The 18,794-nt window shown below is 47.4% G+C and overlaps 1 long non-coding RNA gene across 6 annotated transcripts in view; it reads left to right on the forward strand.

Annotated features, from left to right (window-relative positions):
• The window catches only part of LOC144168922 (uncharacterized), a 71,428-nt gene that overhangs the window by 42,164 nt on the left and 10,470 nt on the right, over positions 1 to 18,794 (forward strand). The window contains exon 1 of one of the 6 annotated variants that reach the window (XR_013322301.1): positions 8 to 18,550. The exons of the other annotated variants lie outside the window; for them this stretch is intronic. This is a non-coding gene — a long non-coding RNA (uncharacterized LOC144168922). Of the gene's footprint in view, positions 1 to 7; positions 18,551 to 18,794 lie in introns of those variants that run through there. 6 annotated transcript variants of the gene reach the window in all.

Consider the following 18,794-nt stretch of genomic DNA (forward strand, 5'->3'; position numbering starts at 1 on the left):
ACTGCGCCTGGGGTTTTATTCTTTCAATACTTGCCTTCACCGGTTAGGCTAGACCTAAGCTTAAGATACATATAAAGAAAGCATACGTGAAAACAGTACAGCAGCATGGGAAACAGTAAAATACTTATTGATGGCTAGACCTATAGCTTAAGATACATATAAAGAAAGCATACGTGAAAACAATACAGCAGCGTGGGAAACAGTAAAATACTGATTGATGGCAAAATATTAAGTGCTGGAAGTTCAGCCCTACACAACTGCAGAACTAGCCAAATTGCATTGAAATTGGTTTTTAAATTGTGTGTTCATGTCGCCTTATATGCAAGCAGCATTTCTGTAAGCATTTCTGAAACCGTCTGTATGTATGTCTTGCTGCTTGCTATATTTTTATATATGGTACAGCATTTCTGAACTAGAAGAGAGAAAAATGCGCAAGTTAGCAATACACCTGTTTCCGTATGTGCCCTACTGTAATTTACTTCTCCTAATTATGACACAATTATACGATGGCTGCAGGAAGCACTGCTTGTCTCCATGGTAAACGTGGCATTATTTACTGCTCGCCAAACTTTATCCTTAAGGTTTCTAGGTCTATTATGGATGGAAGCACAATTTTCTTTAACATCAAACAAAGAAACAAGTAGCTGCGTCATGCCGCCTTCAGGGATATGGACCATTGAGTTGGCATACAATCCCATTTGAGCACATCACCGGCTGGTATTTCACCATGTGCATTCGTTTGTGGCCCGAGAAATAGTCACGCTGGTTTCTTTTCGGTTGGCTGATGGGGCCAGCTGGGCCGTCTATAAACCCCCAGCAGTTGGGAAGAGCTGCACCACGGTTTCGGGCGGCCTGCAAGATGACAAAACGAAACACGTTTGCTCTCGCTGCTATTCAAAATTTGCGTTTTGAATATCGGCAAACAGGTGCATCACGTCCGTTCCCTTCCATGCGGTCTTGAGTTCTACATGACACAATGCCAACACATTTACACAGCTGTAAAACAAAGCGGAATATTTTACCTTAAAACACATTAGCTTGGCACGATGACACGTAGTGTAATTGACTAGGCTCTACGTGAAACTCTCAGGTAACATGAACACTTCATAGCAGTGCAAGATTTCAATGTCAAAACCAGATTTTGAGGGGTTGATGTTCAGTATACAGTTAAACCTGGTACAATAGCCTCGTCCTTCAAGTTGTTGCACTTATATACAGTATTTTTGAGAGGCTGGGGTGCGATCAAACCTTTTACGTCGCTCTCGAGACTGCATGCATAAAATCACTGTTTATATGGCGAGAAAAATAACGAAGTCGTGAGTATATGAGCACAGGTTTTACTGGCAGTCATGACTTGATGGGAAGCAATGAAATGAAACTCTTTGGCAGGGGTTGTCGTTACGGGATGCGGATGCTCTTCACCTTGTCACAATTGGCGCAGACAATTCTTTATATGTACAATTTTCTTTAACATCAAACAGAAAAACAAGTAGCTGCATCATGCCGCCTTCTGGGATATGGACCATTAAGTTGGCATACAATCCCATTTGAGCACATCATCACTGACTGGTATTTCACCATGTGCATTCGCTTGTGGCCCGAGAAATAGTCACGCTGGTTTCTTTTCGGTTGGCTGACGGGGCCAGCTGGCCGTCTATAAACCCCCAGCAGTTGGGAAGAGCTGCACCACGGTTTCGGACGGCCTGCAAGATGACAAAAAGAAACACGCTTTCGTTTGCTGCCGTTCAAAACTTCCGTTTTGAACTTGCGCTTTGCGTACGTGATGCGAAACAGGGGCATCACGTCCGCTCTCTCCTATGCGACCTTGAGTTCTAGATGACGCAATTCCAACACATTTACGCAGGTCTAATATAAAGTGAAATGTTGAACGTTACAACATCAGCATGGCACAATGACAAGTGCTGTAGTTGTTAGGCTTTTTATGTGAAACTTGCTAAGGTAACGAGTTCATAGCAATGCAAGATCAATGTCAAAAGCAAATTTTGAGGGGTCGATGTTCAGTATACAGTTAATTAAACCTGGTACGTTAGCCTCATCCATCGTGTTGTTGCACTTATGTGCAGCATTTTTGACAGGCTGGGGTGGGATCATACCGGTAGGTCTCTCTCGAGACTGCGTGCATAAAAACACTGTTTATATGGCGAGAAATAATGAAGTTGTGAGTATAGCCACTCGGGAAGAACTGCATGGCATCAGTCATGGCGAACTGTGAAAGAGCGCTCGCAAAGAATGAACTTGCCTTGTGTATATATAAGAGCGTGGTTCCCAGTGGGGGAATTTGTAATGGATTCCAAAGCGTTGCTGAGATATTTCACTAAGGTATGGTAACACATCACTTCGCAAGCTTGTTTACTGTGCGATCACAGTGCGCGCACACAACACGACGGCACAAAGGTCGTTCACGGGTGGTATAGGAGCGCATATGATGGCTTCTCCTTCAGCATCTTCAGCGACAATGCCAATCCTTTCTCCTGTGCACGAAGTGATCCTGTAGGACGTGTTCACCAATAAGCTATACTGCGCTAAGAGCACACATCATCAGTCCAGTTAGCCCGACATTGTCACTTGGATTGCTTACCCACTGGCATGGCTGCTGCTGGCACGTGTTGGAGGGTAGCCTCGAGAAAGGGAGGACTGCTGCCTGACTGCGAGACCAGGCCACCGGTGAACTGGACCAGGGTGGGGCGAGGATAAAATCCACAGGTTCCGGTGAAACTGCACCGAGGTGGGGCGCAGACAGGATCCACAGCTTAGACCACAGCCCTTGCGAATGTTTTCGTATGCATTTTTGCGCATTATGCATTATAACCGATCAACACTGCTACCGCTAAAAATTGTGCAAACTGCGCAATTACAAACCTGCCTTGCTGGGAGCCAGTTAGGATGGATGCCGTAGCCTAACCATCCCGCAAAGAGAATAAAAAATGTTAGCTTGCTGTGCATGCATGCAATGATTAAGGAGTGCAGTTAGGAGCACTTTACGTATTTTTGCGCAATGAAATCCGTCAAATATAAACAAGGGTCGCCATAGTGTCAGTTTACAGTTGTACCTGCCTACTGTCAGTGTCGGTGGGCTGATCTAGAACGGAAGACCCCACGCCAACCACACTGCTCGGTCCAATCAGATCGAGAATGTGGCCGTCCAGGTCTGGCAATCTGCCACCTCTAGTACCACTGTAGAATCGTAACACTTGCTAAGCATGCGCACAGGCAATAAAAAAAAGTTGCTGTACAAAGTGTAATACAAACCTAATACATGCGTGAGTGCAGGTCCGTGTGTACACACATGTACACAGGATGCAGAGTGCACACACCAACGAAAAAAAGACGCTCATTGATGGCACCGGTGTAATGCTCACCCCATATTCTGGTCATATTCAGATGCCCGCTTCCGAGTTTTCCCCCAGCGCTTCCTCCACACCGATTTCCATTACATGACTGTTTTCGTCACAGGACCTTCTCAGTTCAAGAGTTCTGCGAACTCGCACCAAGCTTCTTTCTTTTTCTTTCTGCTGAAGCATGCGTGCAGGGCTCCCGAACCAAGATGTCATTCTGCTCGACAAAACTGACGAGCATGTTGAGTTGCCCTTGCGACACTTAACGCTACGGTGGGATGACATTTTCGCAGGATTTCAAAGTATCCCCCACATAGGTCACAGCAGCGCGGCTCCCTGCTACACAGCGGTTCAAAGGTAAACACACTTAACAAGTAAACGTGTTTAACTGCCATTAACAGCAACTAAAGTAAACGAGAAAATGTATCAAACGTAAACTTCAGCTTACATTGTGAAAGCCTACCTTTCATTTTTTGCTTTTGTTTAGAAGCAGCGTGAATCTAAGAATTATGGCCAAAGCGGTTGGCAGCACAACATTCTCTAGCAGACTTCATAGGAACAGTGCTAGGGATCATAGCCTGCTCTTTGACAGGGCTGGGCAGAGATACTTCAAAATGTATTCTGGAATACAGATATGGCGATACATGCGCTGGGCGCCTAAAATACAGATACTAAGATACATGTAAATTAGACGTAACGGGATATTTCCGAAATACTTGTGCAATTTGCACAAAAAAGTATTCTGGAATACAAGATACAGATACAGATACTGAAATACTTTTTTTATTTTGGCGACTTCAGGTTCTAAAAGACATTTACAATACTAACACAGATACAAACTATGTTACATACATGACAGGGTATAACTGACGTGCAGGTACTTGCAAGCAGTTGTGAACAAATCAAAGAAAAGAACAGCAAGTAAAAGTAAATGCAAAGACAAAAGAAAATGAAATAACGAAAAGACTAATAATACACAATCATCATAAGTTTACACATTCATGCGGCGGAGGTCTTTAAAATAAATTGATAATACATCTTCATTTTCATGTTTAACTAGGTCATTTACCATAATAAGTTGAAATTTCAGCAGTTGGTTCGTTAGTTAGTTACACTTAAGCAAAAGCAGCTTCTCAAACAAGCTGTCTTCTAGACAACGTCGATTGGGTCTGAGCACGAGGCTCGCAAACGAGAAAAGTCTCAACCGGTGCAGAAGAACACAAGTTTGTGTTGTAATGAACGAACACAGACTTAGTGGCTGGAAAGTCCGCCATCTTGTTCACCGCCGCCTTCGCAGACGGTGAGCCGGCTGCACGCGCTAGCTCGCCCGCGTCCTTGGCCGCAGCCTCCATCGCCAGCGCTGCCTTCACGGCGTCGTCCAGCGAGGGGTCGGGAAGCTCCAGGAGTCGCGTCTGCATGGCGGGGTCGTTGATGCCGCAGACGAAACGGTCCCGGAGCAGCGAGTCGAGCTGCTCCCCGAAGGCGCAGCCGCTTGCCAACCCTCGCAGTGCTGCGACGAACTGCTCGAGCGTCTCTCCGTCTCGGCGGCTCCGGTTATTGAAGCGAAAACGCTCCATTAACGTCGACGGAGCCGGGCTGTAGTGCGAGCGTAGCGTAGCGAGCAGCTCACCCAGCGACTTGTCGTGCGGCGTGGCCGGCTTGAGCAGGTCGAGCAGGAGAGCGAAGACGCGGGTCCCGCAGCTGGCCAGGAAGATGTCGCGCTGTTTCGCCTCGGGTGTGTCGTTCGCCCGGAAAAACACGCCGACTTGTTCCTCGTAGACCGGCCAGGCGGACCCTTCACCCTCGAACGGCTCGAGCCTCCCGTACAGCGGCATGGCGTAATGGCGGCTGGCTTGAGGGGGCGGTGTCTCGGCATTCTCGGTGGTGGCGTTCACGGTGGCTTGGGCTGCTCCGCGGGCTTCTTCCCTTGTCGCCAGTGTCACGATTTAGACCCGCGTTCGTGAACCTGGGAGGGTAGGGATACCCTCCAGCCGAGAGACGACATGCAGCGTGCTGGTGGTGACGGTGACTGACCCCCGAGCAGCCGTGCTCGGCAGTGTTTATTGCCCGGCCACCCACAATGTTGCCCACCGAGCCTGGTGTGACGGTAGTGGCGACACCGCGGACCCCGAGCCCATGTGGGTTGGACCCACCCACGCCCTCGGCTGTGCGTGGCTTTGCCGTGTCCGGGGAAAAGGGCATCCTGGTGGTTGAGCCAAAGCCAGGGTTGTTTTGGACCTTCATGGCCCCCTGGCAGAGGCAACACACCACTTCGGCCCCCGCTTCCCGTAGACGGTGCCCCCAGTCTGACCCGACCTGGGGGGAATCAGCCAGTCGCCTTTTCCTGTCCTCCTCTTCATTCTTTTGCTTTCCTATCGTCTTTCCTAACCCTGTCCTGTCGTCTTCTCTCTTCCTTATTTCTCCGTTTTTTCTCCAGGCGGCGAGGGTTAACCCTGTGCAAAGATGTCACTCCTGATTTCAAGCATAGGGTTATAGTGGCAAGGTACGGTTAGCGTGTGCTGAAAAAGCCACGTTCCCTTGTTGGGCTCGGTGGTGGGCGACCGACCTTGCCACCGAACACATACTTGTTGTATGGCATCTTCTAATCCCTTTTCCATGAATCGCTCTCTTAAAAGGGGGCGCACCGAGGCAACCACCTTTGAATTTTTTCTTTCAAAGAGGCAAGAATGTTTTCCACGCTTCCACGTGATGCACTCGGAAAATGAGAACACAACAATGAGAAAGATGTCACCATTTCTTGTGTCCAAATGTCTATCGAACCTCATTGGGGCTGGCTACAAGGCACAAAAAATGTCCAATGGCGACCTGCTGATTGAAGTTAAAGATAAGACTCAATGTGACAAGCTCCTCAAAGTTGACAAAATTGGTGACAACGCTGTTACTGTCAGTCCTCACCGCTCCATGAACACCGTGCGTGGTGTCATAAGTGAAGCAGACCTCCTAGACCTTACTGAAAATGAACTTCTTGAAGGCTTCCATGAGCAAAATGTCATCAAAGTTCAGCGGATAGTCATCCGCCGCGAAAACAAAGAAATCCCCACCAAGCACATTGTTCTCACCTTTGGCACAACGGTTCTCCCGGAGACCGTAGAAGCTGGCTACGTGAAAATCCGAGTCAGACCTTACATCCCCAACCCGCGCCGGTGCTATACTTGTCAGAAATTTGGCCACGGATCACAGAGTTGCAGGGGTAAGCAGACATGTGCAAAATGCAGCAAAACCGACCATGTGTCGGAAAGCTGCACTGCCCCACCACACTGTGTCAACTGCAGCGGTGACCATGCTGCATACTCACGCTCATGCCAGCAATGGAAAAAAGAAAAAGAAATTGCGTTGAAAGTAAAAGAAAACATCTCTTACCCCGAAGCACGCAGGCGTCTCGCTATCACGCATAAGATAGCATACGCCGACGTGGCGCGTCAGGGGGCGGCGTCACGTGCGGCAACTGTCCAATCAGGGACCTCGTTGAGAGGGCCTGAGGAGACATCTTCAGCCCCCCAGGTGCAAACAGTGACACCTGCTGCACCTCAAGGAAATGGTGGCCCGAAAACGGTCAATGTGTCAGCTGCAGCCTCGCGGTCTGCACAGCTGACTAACACCACTGAGACGGTCGTAACTTCACAGGAGAACCGGAGGCCAGCCAAGGCCCCAGGTCTCAAACCGTCAACAAAGAAGCCTTCTTTGGAGGCTATGGACACAAGTGAGCCATCCTCTGCGTCAATCACGCCGAAGGATCGCCACAAACCTCTGGAACGTACGAACTCCCAGGAACTGACCAAAAAAGCAGAGCTCCCTAAGGTGTCTCCTACTGGAAAAGGCTCTGGCACCTAACAAGCTGAGCCTGTCTTTAGTAACAAACGTCTCAATACTAGCAATGGCTTTTTGTAGTGTACTGCAGTGGAACTGCAGGGGGCTTCTGAAAAACTTGGATGATGTTAAAGAGCTGCTCTGGGAGCATGCACCTTTGGCAGTGTGTCTCCAAGAAACCCACTTAAGCAGCAAACACACAGACTTTTTACCCCAGTACATCACATACAGAAAGGACAGGCAAAACACCAACCAACCATCGGGTGGTGTGGCTATTATCCTTCATAGGTCAACCACAGCTAAGGAAGTTAAACTCAGGACTGAACTAGAGGCTGTAGCTGTGAGAGTTATATGGTTGCAGCGACTAATAACAATTTGCTCCATTTACATTCCCCCAGACAAGCGACTACAGAAATCTGAATTTGAAAATCTAATGGACCAGCTCCCAGAGCCGTACATAATAGCAGGAGACTACAATGCCCATCATCCTCTCTGGGGCTGTGAAAACTACGACTCAAGAGGGCGAATGATAGAAAAATTACTAGTCTCCACTGGAGCTTGCATATTGAACAAAAAGAAGCCCACATACTTCAGTCCCACGCACAAAACATCCTCATCAGTTGACTCAGCTCTCTGCACTGCTACTCTCTTCCCACTACTGGACTGGCATGTCCTGGATGACCCTTATGGAAGCGACCACTTTCCAATCGTGCTGAAAGAAAAGGTAATGTCGACACATGATCAGAACAGTGTACCACGATGGAGGATGGGGTCTGCTGACTGGAAAAAGTTTCGACAGCTCACCTGTCTTCCACGTGACTATCTAGATTCACTGGACATTGATAGCGCACTTTCCTTTATCGAAAAGCACATAATTGAAGCCGCTAGTGAATGTATCCCACAAAGTTCTGGTAACCCAAAAAGAAAGCCGATTCCTTGGTGGAATGAGGACTGCCAAAGTGCTAGGAAAAAACAAAATGCAGCATGGCGCCTCTTCCGTAACTCTCCCACGACTGAAAACTACATAAACTTCAAACGCATCAAATCCCAATCGAGAAGAGTGAGACGGATAGCAAAAAGTGAGAGTTGGGAGAAGTACATAGAGGGCATTAACTCTTACACCGACCAAAATAAAGTATGGAATAGGATACGCAAGTTGCAAGGGCAGCAGACTTGCCCCCGCCCTCTAGTTGATAATGCTGGTGGCACTCTGGAAGATCAGGCGGATGCACTGGGAGCATACTTTGAGTCGGTTTCAAGTGCAGCGCACTACTCAGCCAAGTTTCTTAAATTGAAACGAAGGGAAGAAAAACTGCAACTTCATCGTAAATCACCTCCAAGTGAGGCATATAATGCTGAGTTTTCTATTGCTGAGTTTGAAGCTTGCCTAAACACACTTGGTAAAGCAGCACCTGGACCTGACAATATTCACTATGAAATGATCAAGAACTTGCACCCAGAAACTCAACTTGCATTACTATCACTTTTTAATAGGATCTGGAACAATGGATATATCCCTCCAAGGCTGAAAGAGGCCATTGTTGTTCCAGTATTGAAGGAAGGGAAGGACCCAGCAGTTGCATCTAGCTACAGACCTATAGCTCTGACTAGCTGTTTGTGCAAAGTATTTGAAAAAATGATCAACCGAAGATTAATGCATTTTCTAGAAGCAAACAGGCTCCTGGATCCATTCCAGTGTGGCTTTCGAGAACAAAAATCCACGCTTGACCAACTTGTGCGCTTGGAGTCCCAAATAAGATATGCGTTCGCGCATAAACAGTACTTTCTGTCTGTATTCTTTGACCTTGAAAAGGCCTATGATACTACTTGGCGGTTTGGTATATTGAGAGATCTTTGTGCCCTTGGGATACAAGGAAATATGCTAAAAACAATTGAAAGCTACCTCTCTGATAGGACATTTCGTGTAAGGATCGGCAGTACTCTGTCTAAACCATTTACACAAGAGACAGGGGTGCCGCAGGGAGGTGTGCTGAGCTGCACACTTTTCATTGTAAAAATGAATTCCCTACGCACTGTACTTCCGCCAACCATGTTTTACTCAGTGTATGTTGACGATGTGCAGATCGGCTTCAAGTCCTGCAATCTCTCCTTTTGTGAACGCCAAATTCAGCTGTCGGTGAATAAGCTGTCCAAATGGGCAGATGAGAATGGCTTCAAATTTAACCCCTCAAAAAGTGCCTGTGTACTGTTCTCGAAAAAAAGGGGCATTGCCCCTGCACCAGAAATCTACTTAAATGGACAGCTGCTTCCTGTTAAAACAGAACATAAGTTTCTCGGATTGATCTTCGACTCGAGACTCTCGTTCACCCCCCACCTGAAGTATCTGAAACTGAAGTGTTTGAAGGCAATGAATGTGCTTAAGATACTAGCACACATGAAATGGGGCACTGACAAGAAGTGTCTACTACACCTGTACAAAAGTCTTGTTTTGTCCCGCCTAGATTATGGATGTGTAGTTTATGGGTCAGCCTCTAGCACTGCACTGAAAATGCTTGATCCTATCCACAATCTGGGCATCAGGTTGGCCACAGGGGCCTTCCGCACTAGTCCAGTTCTGAGCCTCTATGCTGAATCAGGCTGTTGGTCTCTGGAGTACCAGCGAACTTTTATTGGTATTATTTATGCCCTGAAGGTTACGTCACAGCCCGAGCACCCGTGTGACTCCCTGATTAGAGATAACTCAAGAATGCAGCTCTTTTCAAATCGACCTTCCTTAGCTCAACCGTTTCCACTGCTGATCAATTCCATCTCTACAAAACTATCGATCTCGTTTGATGACACTCTCAAAATGACCCCAGATGAATGCGTGGCACCCTGGGATACAAGCATCATATCATGCGACACCTCATTTAGACAAGTAGAGAGGAAAGGCTCACTATTGGAAGTCAAACAGCACTTCGCATACCTCCAAGACAAGTACAAGGCTGCTCAGTTTTTCACTGATGCATCGAAAACCAAATCGGCTGTGGCCTGTGCAGTTGTTGGACAGCATCTTTCAATAGCAAAAACAATGCATAAAAACACAACCATATTTACAGCAGAAGCAAACGGAGTATATCTGGCTGTGGACCACATTATCACAAGCAAAACACAAAAGTCTGTTATCTTCACAGACTCCCTCAGCGTTGTCACGGCCCTGTCCACAGGAAAGGGCACCAAGAATCCCACATTTACTGCCCTTCTTAAAGCTCTGTACAAAGCACACCAGCTAAATTTAGAAATTATAGTGTGCTGGGTTCCTGGCCATTGTGGCATAGCTGGCAACGAGGAAGCCGACCAGGCTGCTGCCAGAGCAGCTGAAAAAACCAGTATTGACATCACGCAAGTACCTTACCTGGATATGAAACCAGCAGTAAAACACATACTCCTTCAGCTCTGGCAGAAAGAATGGGACGGAGAAGTCAACAACAAGCTTCACTTGGTACAACCTATAATCGGCCGATCAGCTGCCAGGGAAAAAAACAGGGCCTTTGAGGTCTGGCGATGCAGACTACGAATAGGACACACACATGGCACGCATTCCTACCTCCTGACTGGTGACCAGCCGCCAAACTGTGCCAGATGTGGCGAGGGTCTTTCAGTCCTCCATGTTTTGGTTGAGTGCTCGGCCATGGAACCAGAAAGGAGACGCTATTTCCCGGAAATGTACCGTAAGAATATGCCACGGCACATCGCAATGTTTTTATCAGACTGTCCTGTTTTCGAGTTCAGCAGAGTTTTAGAATACCTTGATGATATCGGTTTTTTAAAGCAGGTTTGTTTTAGAAAGTAGCATTCTCGTCCACCTCATTACCTTGTTCATCCGTAGGGTTCTATTTACCATGGCCCTATACACCGTTAGCTCATTCCATGCCTCATCACACTCCTCACTCATCTTTTGGATCCGGCCCTTTACACCGAAGTAATTTTATGCATTATTTGCACTCATTTCATTAGCACATTTTTACCTCATCGTAGCAATGGCGCTCTTGGCCTTAGATGCCCTTGCGCCAAAAAACCCCACCAAAGAAGACCGAGCCTGGTGGGGCCACTGAACTTAGCGGCCAACGAATATCAGGGATGGGGGGCGCCACACACTTGTCATAGGAGTAGCCACCCGTGTTCTGATAAACCATGCATAAGACGTGGTTCTCAGTGATTAACTCTGAAGCTGGTCAATATAGTGCTGCGGAATGGGAAACGTTACTGAGTTACTGAGCGCCAGTGCGTTCAGCGCTCAATGCAAGCACCACAATGTTCTTTTGCACATCGCCTTTCTAGAGACGAGCCCTCTAGGTTCAACCTAGCCAGTTCATTTAAACAATTCACACACGCGGGCTCCTGTTAACGAATCCTTAAAGCGGCGATGACAGCTACAAACGACATCCAGTGACAAGAAAGGCGGCAAAGGTGACGAGACAGCTTACCTGACAGACGCAGAAGAGCGAGCGACGTTCAGGGGCAAGCGCCAAACGAAATTAGTCGTCTTCAGGTGGCAAAGTTGTTCTCAAATACTTCTTCGCGAAGTCGAACACGACAGCCATAACCGAAAACGACGAGGGACCCAATTAACCCTCATAAGTTAATAACTGCAGTTGTTTAACGGCACGACGGCACACCACAGATCACAATCGATGCCAGACGGGTCACGGGACGATCGAGGTAACTGTTACGGCCGCGCCGCTGCACGCCGTACTCAGCAACGTTTATAGATACTTTTTCAGTTTTGGAACTGTGCCCTCCAAAGCGGGCGCGACTTTACCCTAGGCGCTTCGGTCGCGAGTTGCGCTGTGCCGGCGGCAGCGTTGACGGTGTGGGCGGCCGGTCCGCTGGGCTCAAAGTTGCGGCCGCGGTGTAGTTGCGTGTCTGCCCTACAAGTTTCTTCTTTCCGCTCGCGTTTGTTTTTGCCCTTGTGCGAGAAACTTGCCTTTTCAGTGTATTCGGTTTGGGATGCTATTAAACAGTGCGGCCGCGGGTGAAAGCATTTCGTGACTCCGTCAACATGCTGTGTTTTCTTTCATGTGCTGGGCTTGGTGCAGTGCCGACTTGCCTAACTCGCAGTCGGCTGTACGGGATTTTCCAGCTCACTTTAGCAGTGATGCTCGTGAGGAGGCTGGGCACATGCATCGTGCATGAGGCACATGCTTACGCCCTTTACAAAATGTACAACTATGTGGAGACCCGCCGCGGTGGCTCAGTGGCTAAGGCTCAGCGCTGCTGAGCGTGAGGTCACGGGTTCAATTCCCGGCCGCGGCGGCCGCTTTTCTGATGGAGGCGAAAAGCAAAAACGCCCGTGTGTACGAGATTTCGGCGCACGTTAAAGATCCCCAAGTGGTCAAAATGAATCCGGAGCCCTCCACTACGGCGCGCCTCATCGCCTGCGTCGGCGGGTTAAACCCCACAATCTATCAACAACTGTGAGGAGGAGGACGGAATGTTGCCTCATGCTAAAAAAACTATTACTAAAACAAAACTGACTAATGAACAAAAACAAAAATTTTTAATGCTAATTCAATATAACTATAAAACATACATTTTAAATCTCAGTACAAAACTTCCTAATTTATCCAGGATTTTGGGTTAGCTTTACCCATGGAACAATTTGATTTCTTTGAAATTACGAAGGATACGCGGATGTCTTTCATAAAGAAAGCATGCAGTTGCTGCGCATGGTTATCGGGAAATATCATTCGTGCTGCAACGAACTTGCGCGATCGGCATGCCAAGCGAAATCGTGTGCGCACTTGACAGCTACTGCTACGCGAAAATTCATTAAAAATGCTGTCGTTCTTGGTTTTTAGCCCCCCCTAAAAATCACAGGGCGTACGTACATCTCCTTGCATAATTGACCCGTTTCAAATAAATCGCGAATTGGAATAGCACGGCAACAAAATGTTGAACAACTTCCCAGAACAGTTATTTCTCTTCGAGTACGCAGCCAGTTCACAACCCGAGATGCCGGGGCGGAACGCTACGGGAGGGCCGGCATTTGCATGAGGGCGAAGTAGTCCAAGAGCAAAAAAAAATAATGTGACCACCAACCCTACGTAACATGTTACCCCAGGTATTTTTTTTCTGGTGATGTTATATTTTTCTGCCATTCTTTTTTTTTCTCTCTCTCTCGCGCGCGCGCTGCGTTTGCACCGCGTTGCACGCGGTCTCCGGCAAGTCGACGTTCTCATGTGGGGCCCATTATTGTTCTCTGTGCCTGTTCTAGGTTCAAGCGCACAGAGCTTTTCTTGCGCGCTGACATCCCAGCACTCACATGCGGTTTACGTAATGCTTTCCTTCCGTCTGGAGCAGGAAGGCGAAAACCACTAGTTAAGCGCTCCGCATGTTTGCTGTGCGTGCGTGGGTGGGCACACACATTTGGTAATGGTGTACATTCTTGAAAGCAAACAGCTACGATAAACAGAAGACAACGAAATTTTTTGCCAATTGTGTGGTTCTTCCACACTTGCAGAAGAGCATGCATGTACGCGTGCTCCAGTCGGCCGAGTTTAAAGTTTCGGCACAGGGGTCAAAAACAAACGCAAACGAACTTCCGTTCGTTTGCGTTTGTTTTTGACCCCTGTGTGCGAACCTTACCCTTTCAGTGCGTTCAGTTTGTGACGCTATTGAACAACACCGATTTCATCGATGATTTCGTGACTCCGTCAAGACGCTGTGTTTTCTTTGATGAGTCTGGCTTACCGCAATACCAACGTGCTCCGCACCTGGCTGTACGAGCAGATACAGAAGCAACACTCACAAGTGTCACTTTTTAGCGCCGTCATCGGGTCACTAGCTTCTCACCCAATAAAAAAGAGCGATTCCCCGCGCGGACATAGAGATAAGCAAAACACGCAAGGTATGTGGACTTCATTTTCTCGAAGAGGATATTGCGATCATTAACGTAAAGTCATCGAGAACAGCCGGGCTTACTGGGCACTGAAGGAAGGTGCAGTTTCCATTAATTTTCCCAACTTGCCCAAGAACTTGTTGAGGAAGCAGACTCGGCGGCGGTCTCCGAAAAAGAGAAAGGTAGCATGTGTGCATGAGTTAGGTGATCATAAAAGGAGAGCACTTTCCCAATGGGCGACAAGAGGGGCTCTCCAAGGCCCCTGTTCCCCAGCAATGCACCGTTTTTGCTCAGATAGTCGAGAATAGCGCGGCAATACGGCTCCCAGCCAACTGGAGAACGGCAGCACTCGAAGAAGAACCGGGGCAGCGTCGGCAAATTGTTTACTAGGTCGGAAAGAAAGCGGGGGCCTACACAATCCTGAAGAGCGTTGTTGTGAGGGGCGATATCACCTATGTTGTCTACGGAACGGGAAGCTGCTTCAACAATCGTGCGAGGAAATATCATTCGTGATGCAATAAATTTGCGCAATTGGTATGGCAAGAGAATTTGTGTGCACGCTTGACAGCCACTGCTACGCGAACGTTCTTTTAAAACGCTGTCATTCCTTATATTTTAGCCACCGCTTCAAATCCCTGGGCGTACGTACACGACTGCTTGCATAATACCGTCCGTTTTGAATAGATCTCTAACTGCAACGGCCGCAACAAAATAATGAGCAACGTCCGAGAACAGTCATTCTTTTGCAGTAGGCTGCCAGAAGCGGCGAGGACCGGAGATGCCGAGCGGAACGCTCCCCGCTAGCAGACGATGCTCGCTCTCCTAGCGCAACTCGCAACCGCAGCGCCGCGGTGGCCATGGCCACGGCGGGGAGATACGGAACTGAAAAAGTATCTTTAAACGTTGGTACTCAAGGTGTCGGCCATTGGCGGGGGTTGCGTAAACAAATTAAAACGACAACAATAAATAATTGCCTCTTTTACTGAATATAACAGTAACTTTTATTTTTTGTGTGAAATATAATAAAGACGCTTAGTTTTTTAAAGTTCACAAAGACAAAACGCGAACTGAGTTTTTTGGCGCTCCATTTGAACGTTAAAAAAAGCAGCAGATAGTAAGATAACACTGCGCAATGAAATTTGGCAGTGTTCTAGTGTAAGTAATCGTATTATTATTTGGCGTCTGTTTATTTAGCGCCCGATTTCATGCCCCCTCCCTCCCTCCCCAACTTTTGTTTTCTTTTGATATCTGCCTTGTTCTCCAACGTTGTTTGTGCAGGAGAAACTAGGTGGTCTGTTTATCGCATTTGTACACAATATTTACGGTCGCTAACAATAAGAATGGAATAAAATTGTAATTGCTAGTACGTTATAACTCCACTGAGCGACGAGAATGACTGTTGTCAGATGGGGCTATGATTGTGCTGGTGGGGCAGGAGAGAAACAGGGAACGACGGAATGATGATACAGATGACACAGTTCAAGGTTGTGCTGTGCTCCGTGCAAGGCTGTAGAAAACAAAAAGGGGGAGGGGGAGTGTTATTCTGTCGATGTCGGAATAAGCAAGGGCTGATATTTTTTCCTGTTTCAACGTCGGTGCTGCCGCTGCTTTTTATTGAATTTGGCAGCTTTTTTTTGCTTTTGAACATTTTTGACGAGGTTGGGTTGATGGTGCAATGGGATGTCTTTTTGAAATTATATTGCATGCATGGCCTCAATCAATGATGAGCTGAACACCTTTTCCACACCCTTTCAACACCCTTCCAAAAACAAGGGTGTTGAGGTTGGTCAACACCCTTTTTTTCACGCAAAAAGGGTGTAAAGCTACGAAAAAGGGTGTTGAGATTCAGGAACAAGGGTGTAAGGGCCTCCCAACACCCTTTTTTCAATTATCTTACACCCTTTTTGGCCGAAAGGGTGTAAAAAAGTTTAGTGTGCAACGTTGCCGTGCACTGCTTCTGAATTGAATAGAGCTGGCACCTTCTGAGGCTTGCTCAGCTTTCATCAAAACTAATGCCACTGGCAGCTTTATAGTTGATGAGTTGCATCACCAATCCCATTGTGGCACGACACAATAGCCAACTGTTCATGGCAGCTACATTCAGTTGGCTGAAAACGATTTTCTTGTACCACTTCTTGGTTTGAGGTCTTCAAATGTGCCGAAGGTAATAATTTCATCTTTTATTGAAGTCAAGTCTTTAATTTCTTCATCTGCAGTCAGTCATGTACAAATTGCAGGGGGGCTCAGTCTTTTTCGTAGTAACACGTTTGGCGATACTGCAAGGTGCACAAAGGCTAAGACGAACTTTTTTCAGCAACTTGGTGCTCTTGTTTTTATGCAGCCGCTTTTGTAGCTAAAAAATCAGCCTTCTGTGTTTGCGTAAGCAAGCATGGAATCGCTGTGCCGATGAGAGTTAAGTGGCCAATCTGGCTGAATGCAATCATTCAGTTCTCATTAGCAAGCGATTCCATTTCAGGAGTTGCACTAACAAGCATTTTACGAGCCGTTATTCAAGCAAGTGAATGCGTCCCACATTCTTTGTCAAGCATGCTCTGTCTGTTATGACTGCAAGAGTATTGCTTTCCCCGATGAGAGGAATTCATAAACAAAAGCCATCTGATGACTGCAATTTTAAGTGATGGGTTTTCTCATGAACAGCCTGATGGCATTTGAAAAATGATTTGAGCACTTTGTTTCGTCGAGATCTTAACTGCTTGTCATGAAGAACAGTTTGTTACAAAGTTATGGGCTCTGCTGTACAAAATCCACTTCTTTTCAATCAGTGCCAGTGAATATATGTAATCGCGCATGTATACACTCTTATATGTATGTACATAACCAAGGTGCCTCTCTTATTTTTTGAACGTTATATTTTTGTACTTTTTTTGCCACGTGCCTCATTAAATCGCATTACATCTTTGAGCCTGTTTGTGGAACCAAATCATTTGTCCCTACAATTGTTTGCCGTAGCGGACTATGGTGACACTGCTCCAAATGGACTGGTTTTCCAGACAGCGTGCACGAAGGACTGTCCAGGTGGGACATAGATGACCACCTTCCATTTGTCGTAGGGTAGAAGTGTACACTGACTTTGCGGAAAGTGAAGTAGATGGTCCTAAGGACATCATTTCGGAAGGGAAGATTTCTGTTCCATTTTGGCTGAAGTGTGGGTGTTGTCAGGGGGTCGGGTTGTGTATAGTTCAGAGGATGTTGTGGCTTTCAAATGGCAGGATGATTGATGTTGCGTTTAAAACAAAATCTTGCACTACTTGTAGCAATAGGGCGGCAGGTTATTTGCCACATAGTGTGTGTTTTCTTGTTCAAGTGCATATATCGGTGGCCATTGATGTGGTGGAAAGCCTGCCATTGTGGGTCGTTACGGGTGGAAATGGTTCTACCCAGACAAAACTTTGAAGTGGGACCACTTTACAGTGGGTTACCGAACCGGGACCACTTTGGAAGTGCGGCACATTAGAAGTGGGACCACTTCGCAAGTGGAACCACTTTAGAAGTGGGACCTTTTCACAGCAGGAACACAATGAACATTTTTGCTCACAGGTTTACCGGTTGTGCAGTTTATTGAAGTGGAAGTCGCATCGTGCAAGTTGTAAGTGCAAGGCGCGTGAAGACATCATGCCTACATTTTTCTTGAAGCCACAGCTTCTTTTTCAAGCTTTTCTCCAGATTATGTATGTTTTGTGACAGGACTGTGGAGATGTTGACTGTCTCCTTCACAGGCACCCCAGTCTGTGTGCCCCAGTGCTTTGCTGTGTCTTTGAGAAAATGAAAAGCATCGTCAGGCACCCATTTGCATGCCCACACAAGAGCTGCTGCTTATCAATGACTGCAGCTACCTTTTCGGGGCTCAGCTGTTTTCAAGCGCTCGTCCTGTGTAGTTCTTCTCTTTATCCCACGTTTTTCTGCGCTTTTATTTAGCATGTCAAGCAACCCAGTCTTTCTTTAGCTCCTTTGGGGCCAGCTTTCCACCATATCTTTGTTCAGCGAGGCCCTCATGGCCCCAAATCGTCTGGGCCATGTCTTTCGCGGCCAAGGCTCGCTTGTTGCAGAAAATCTCAGCCTGCTTAGTGCCTATAACAAGGTCCACCTTCACATAGTGCTGTACAGGTGCCGTCAGAAGTAATTGGAGCACGGGAGCTGTGGCCGAACCGCATCGGAGCGCCTTGTAGCTGCACCGGCAGCAAATGAAAGGAGCAGAACGCGCATGTGCACCTGCCGACAGTGATAGCCCATTTATACGTCCCAACCGGCTTCTTTTAACGCGGCTTCGAGAATTATTCGCAGCATACTGGTCTTAGCGATGGCGCTGATAGCAGAGGCGGTATCTGGCAGTGTCACACACACTTTCAGCGCACGCGAGCTGCTGGAGAAGCGTCGCAATCGCAGGGATCTGAAGAGACAATTTTTCTTTTCTAATATTTTTAGGTTGCCTGCTGCTCTGCTATCAGCGCCATCGCTGAGACCTGTATGCTGCGAATAATGCTCGAAGCCGCGCTAAAAGAGGTGGGTTGTGTTCACGTTTTGGTAGGTGATAACCTTTAATAATTAAGACATGAGAGTAGGGTACAGGATACATGTGACAGCCGGCTCCATGGCGGGCGGGCCCCCGACCCCCTGGGGCTGTCCCTGAACGTCCACTTAACACAAGGTAGGGGGCGCTGGCAGACGGCCACAACATCTCCCCCTTTAAGTATAGCCATAACGGCGCGGTGGACGGATCAGTCTCCCAGATCGCGACCTTGTCCCAGGTC

This window comes from Haemaphysalis longicornis, unplaced genomic scaffold (assembly GCF_048455015.1).
Source record: "Haemaphysalis longicornis isolate Haplotype H1 unplaced genomic scaffold, Haemaphysalis longicornis Haplotype H1 scaffold_2, whole genome shotgun sequence".
In the NCBI taxonomy this organism is placed as follows: domain Eukaryota; kingdom Metazoa; phylum Arthropoda; class Arachnida; order Ixodida; family Ixodidae; genus Haemaphysalis; species Haemaphysalis longicornis.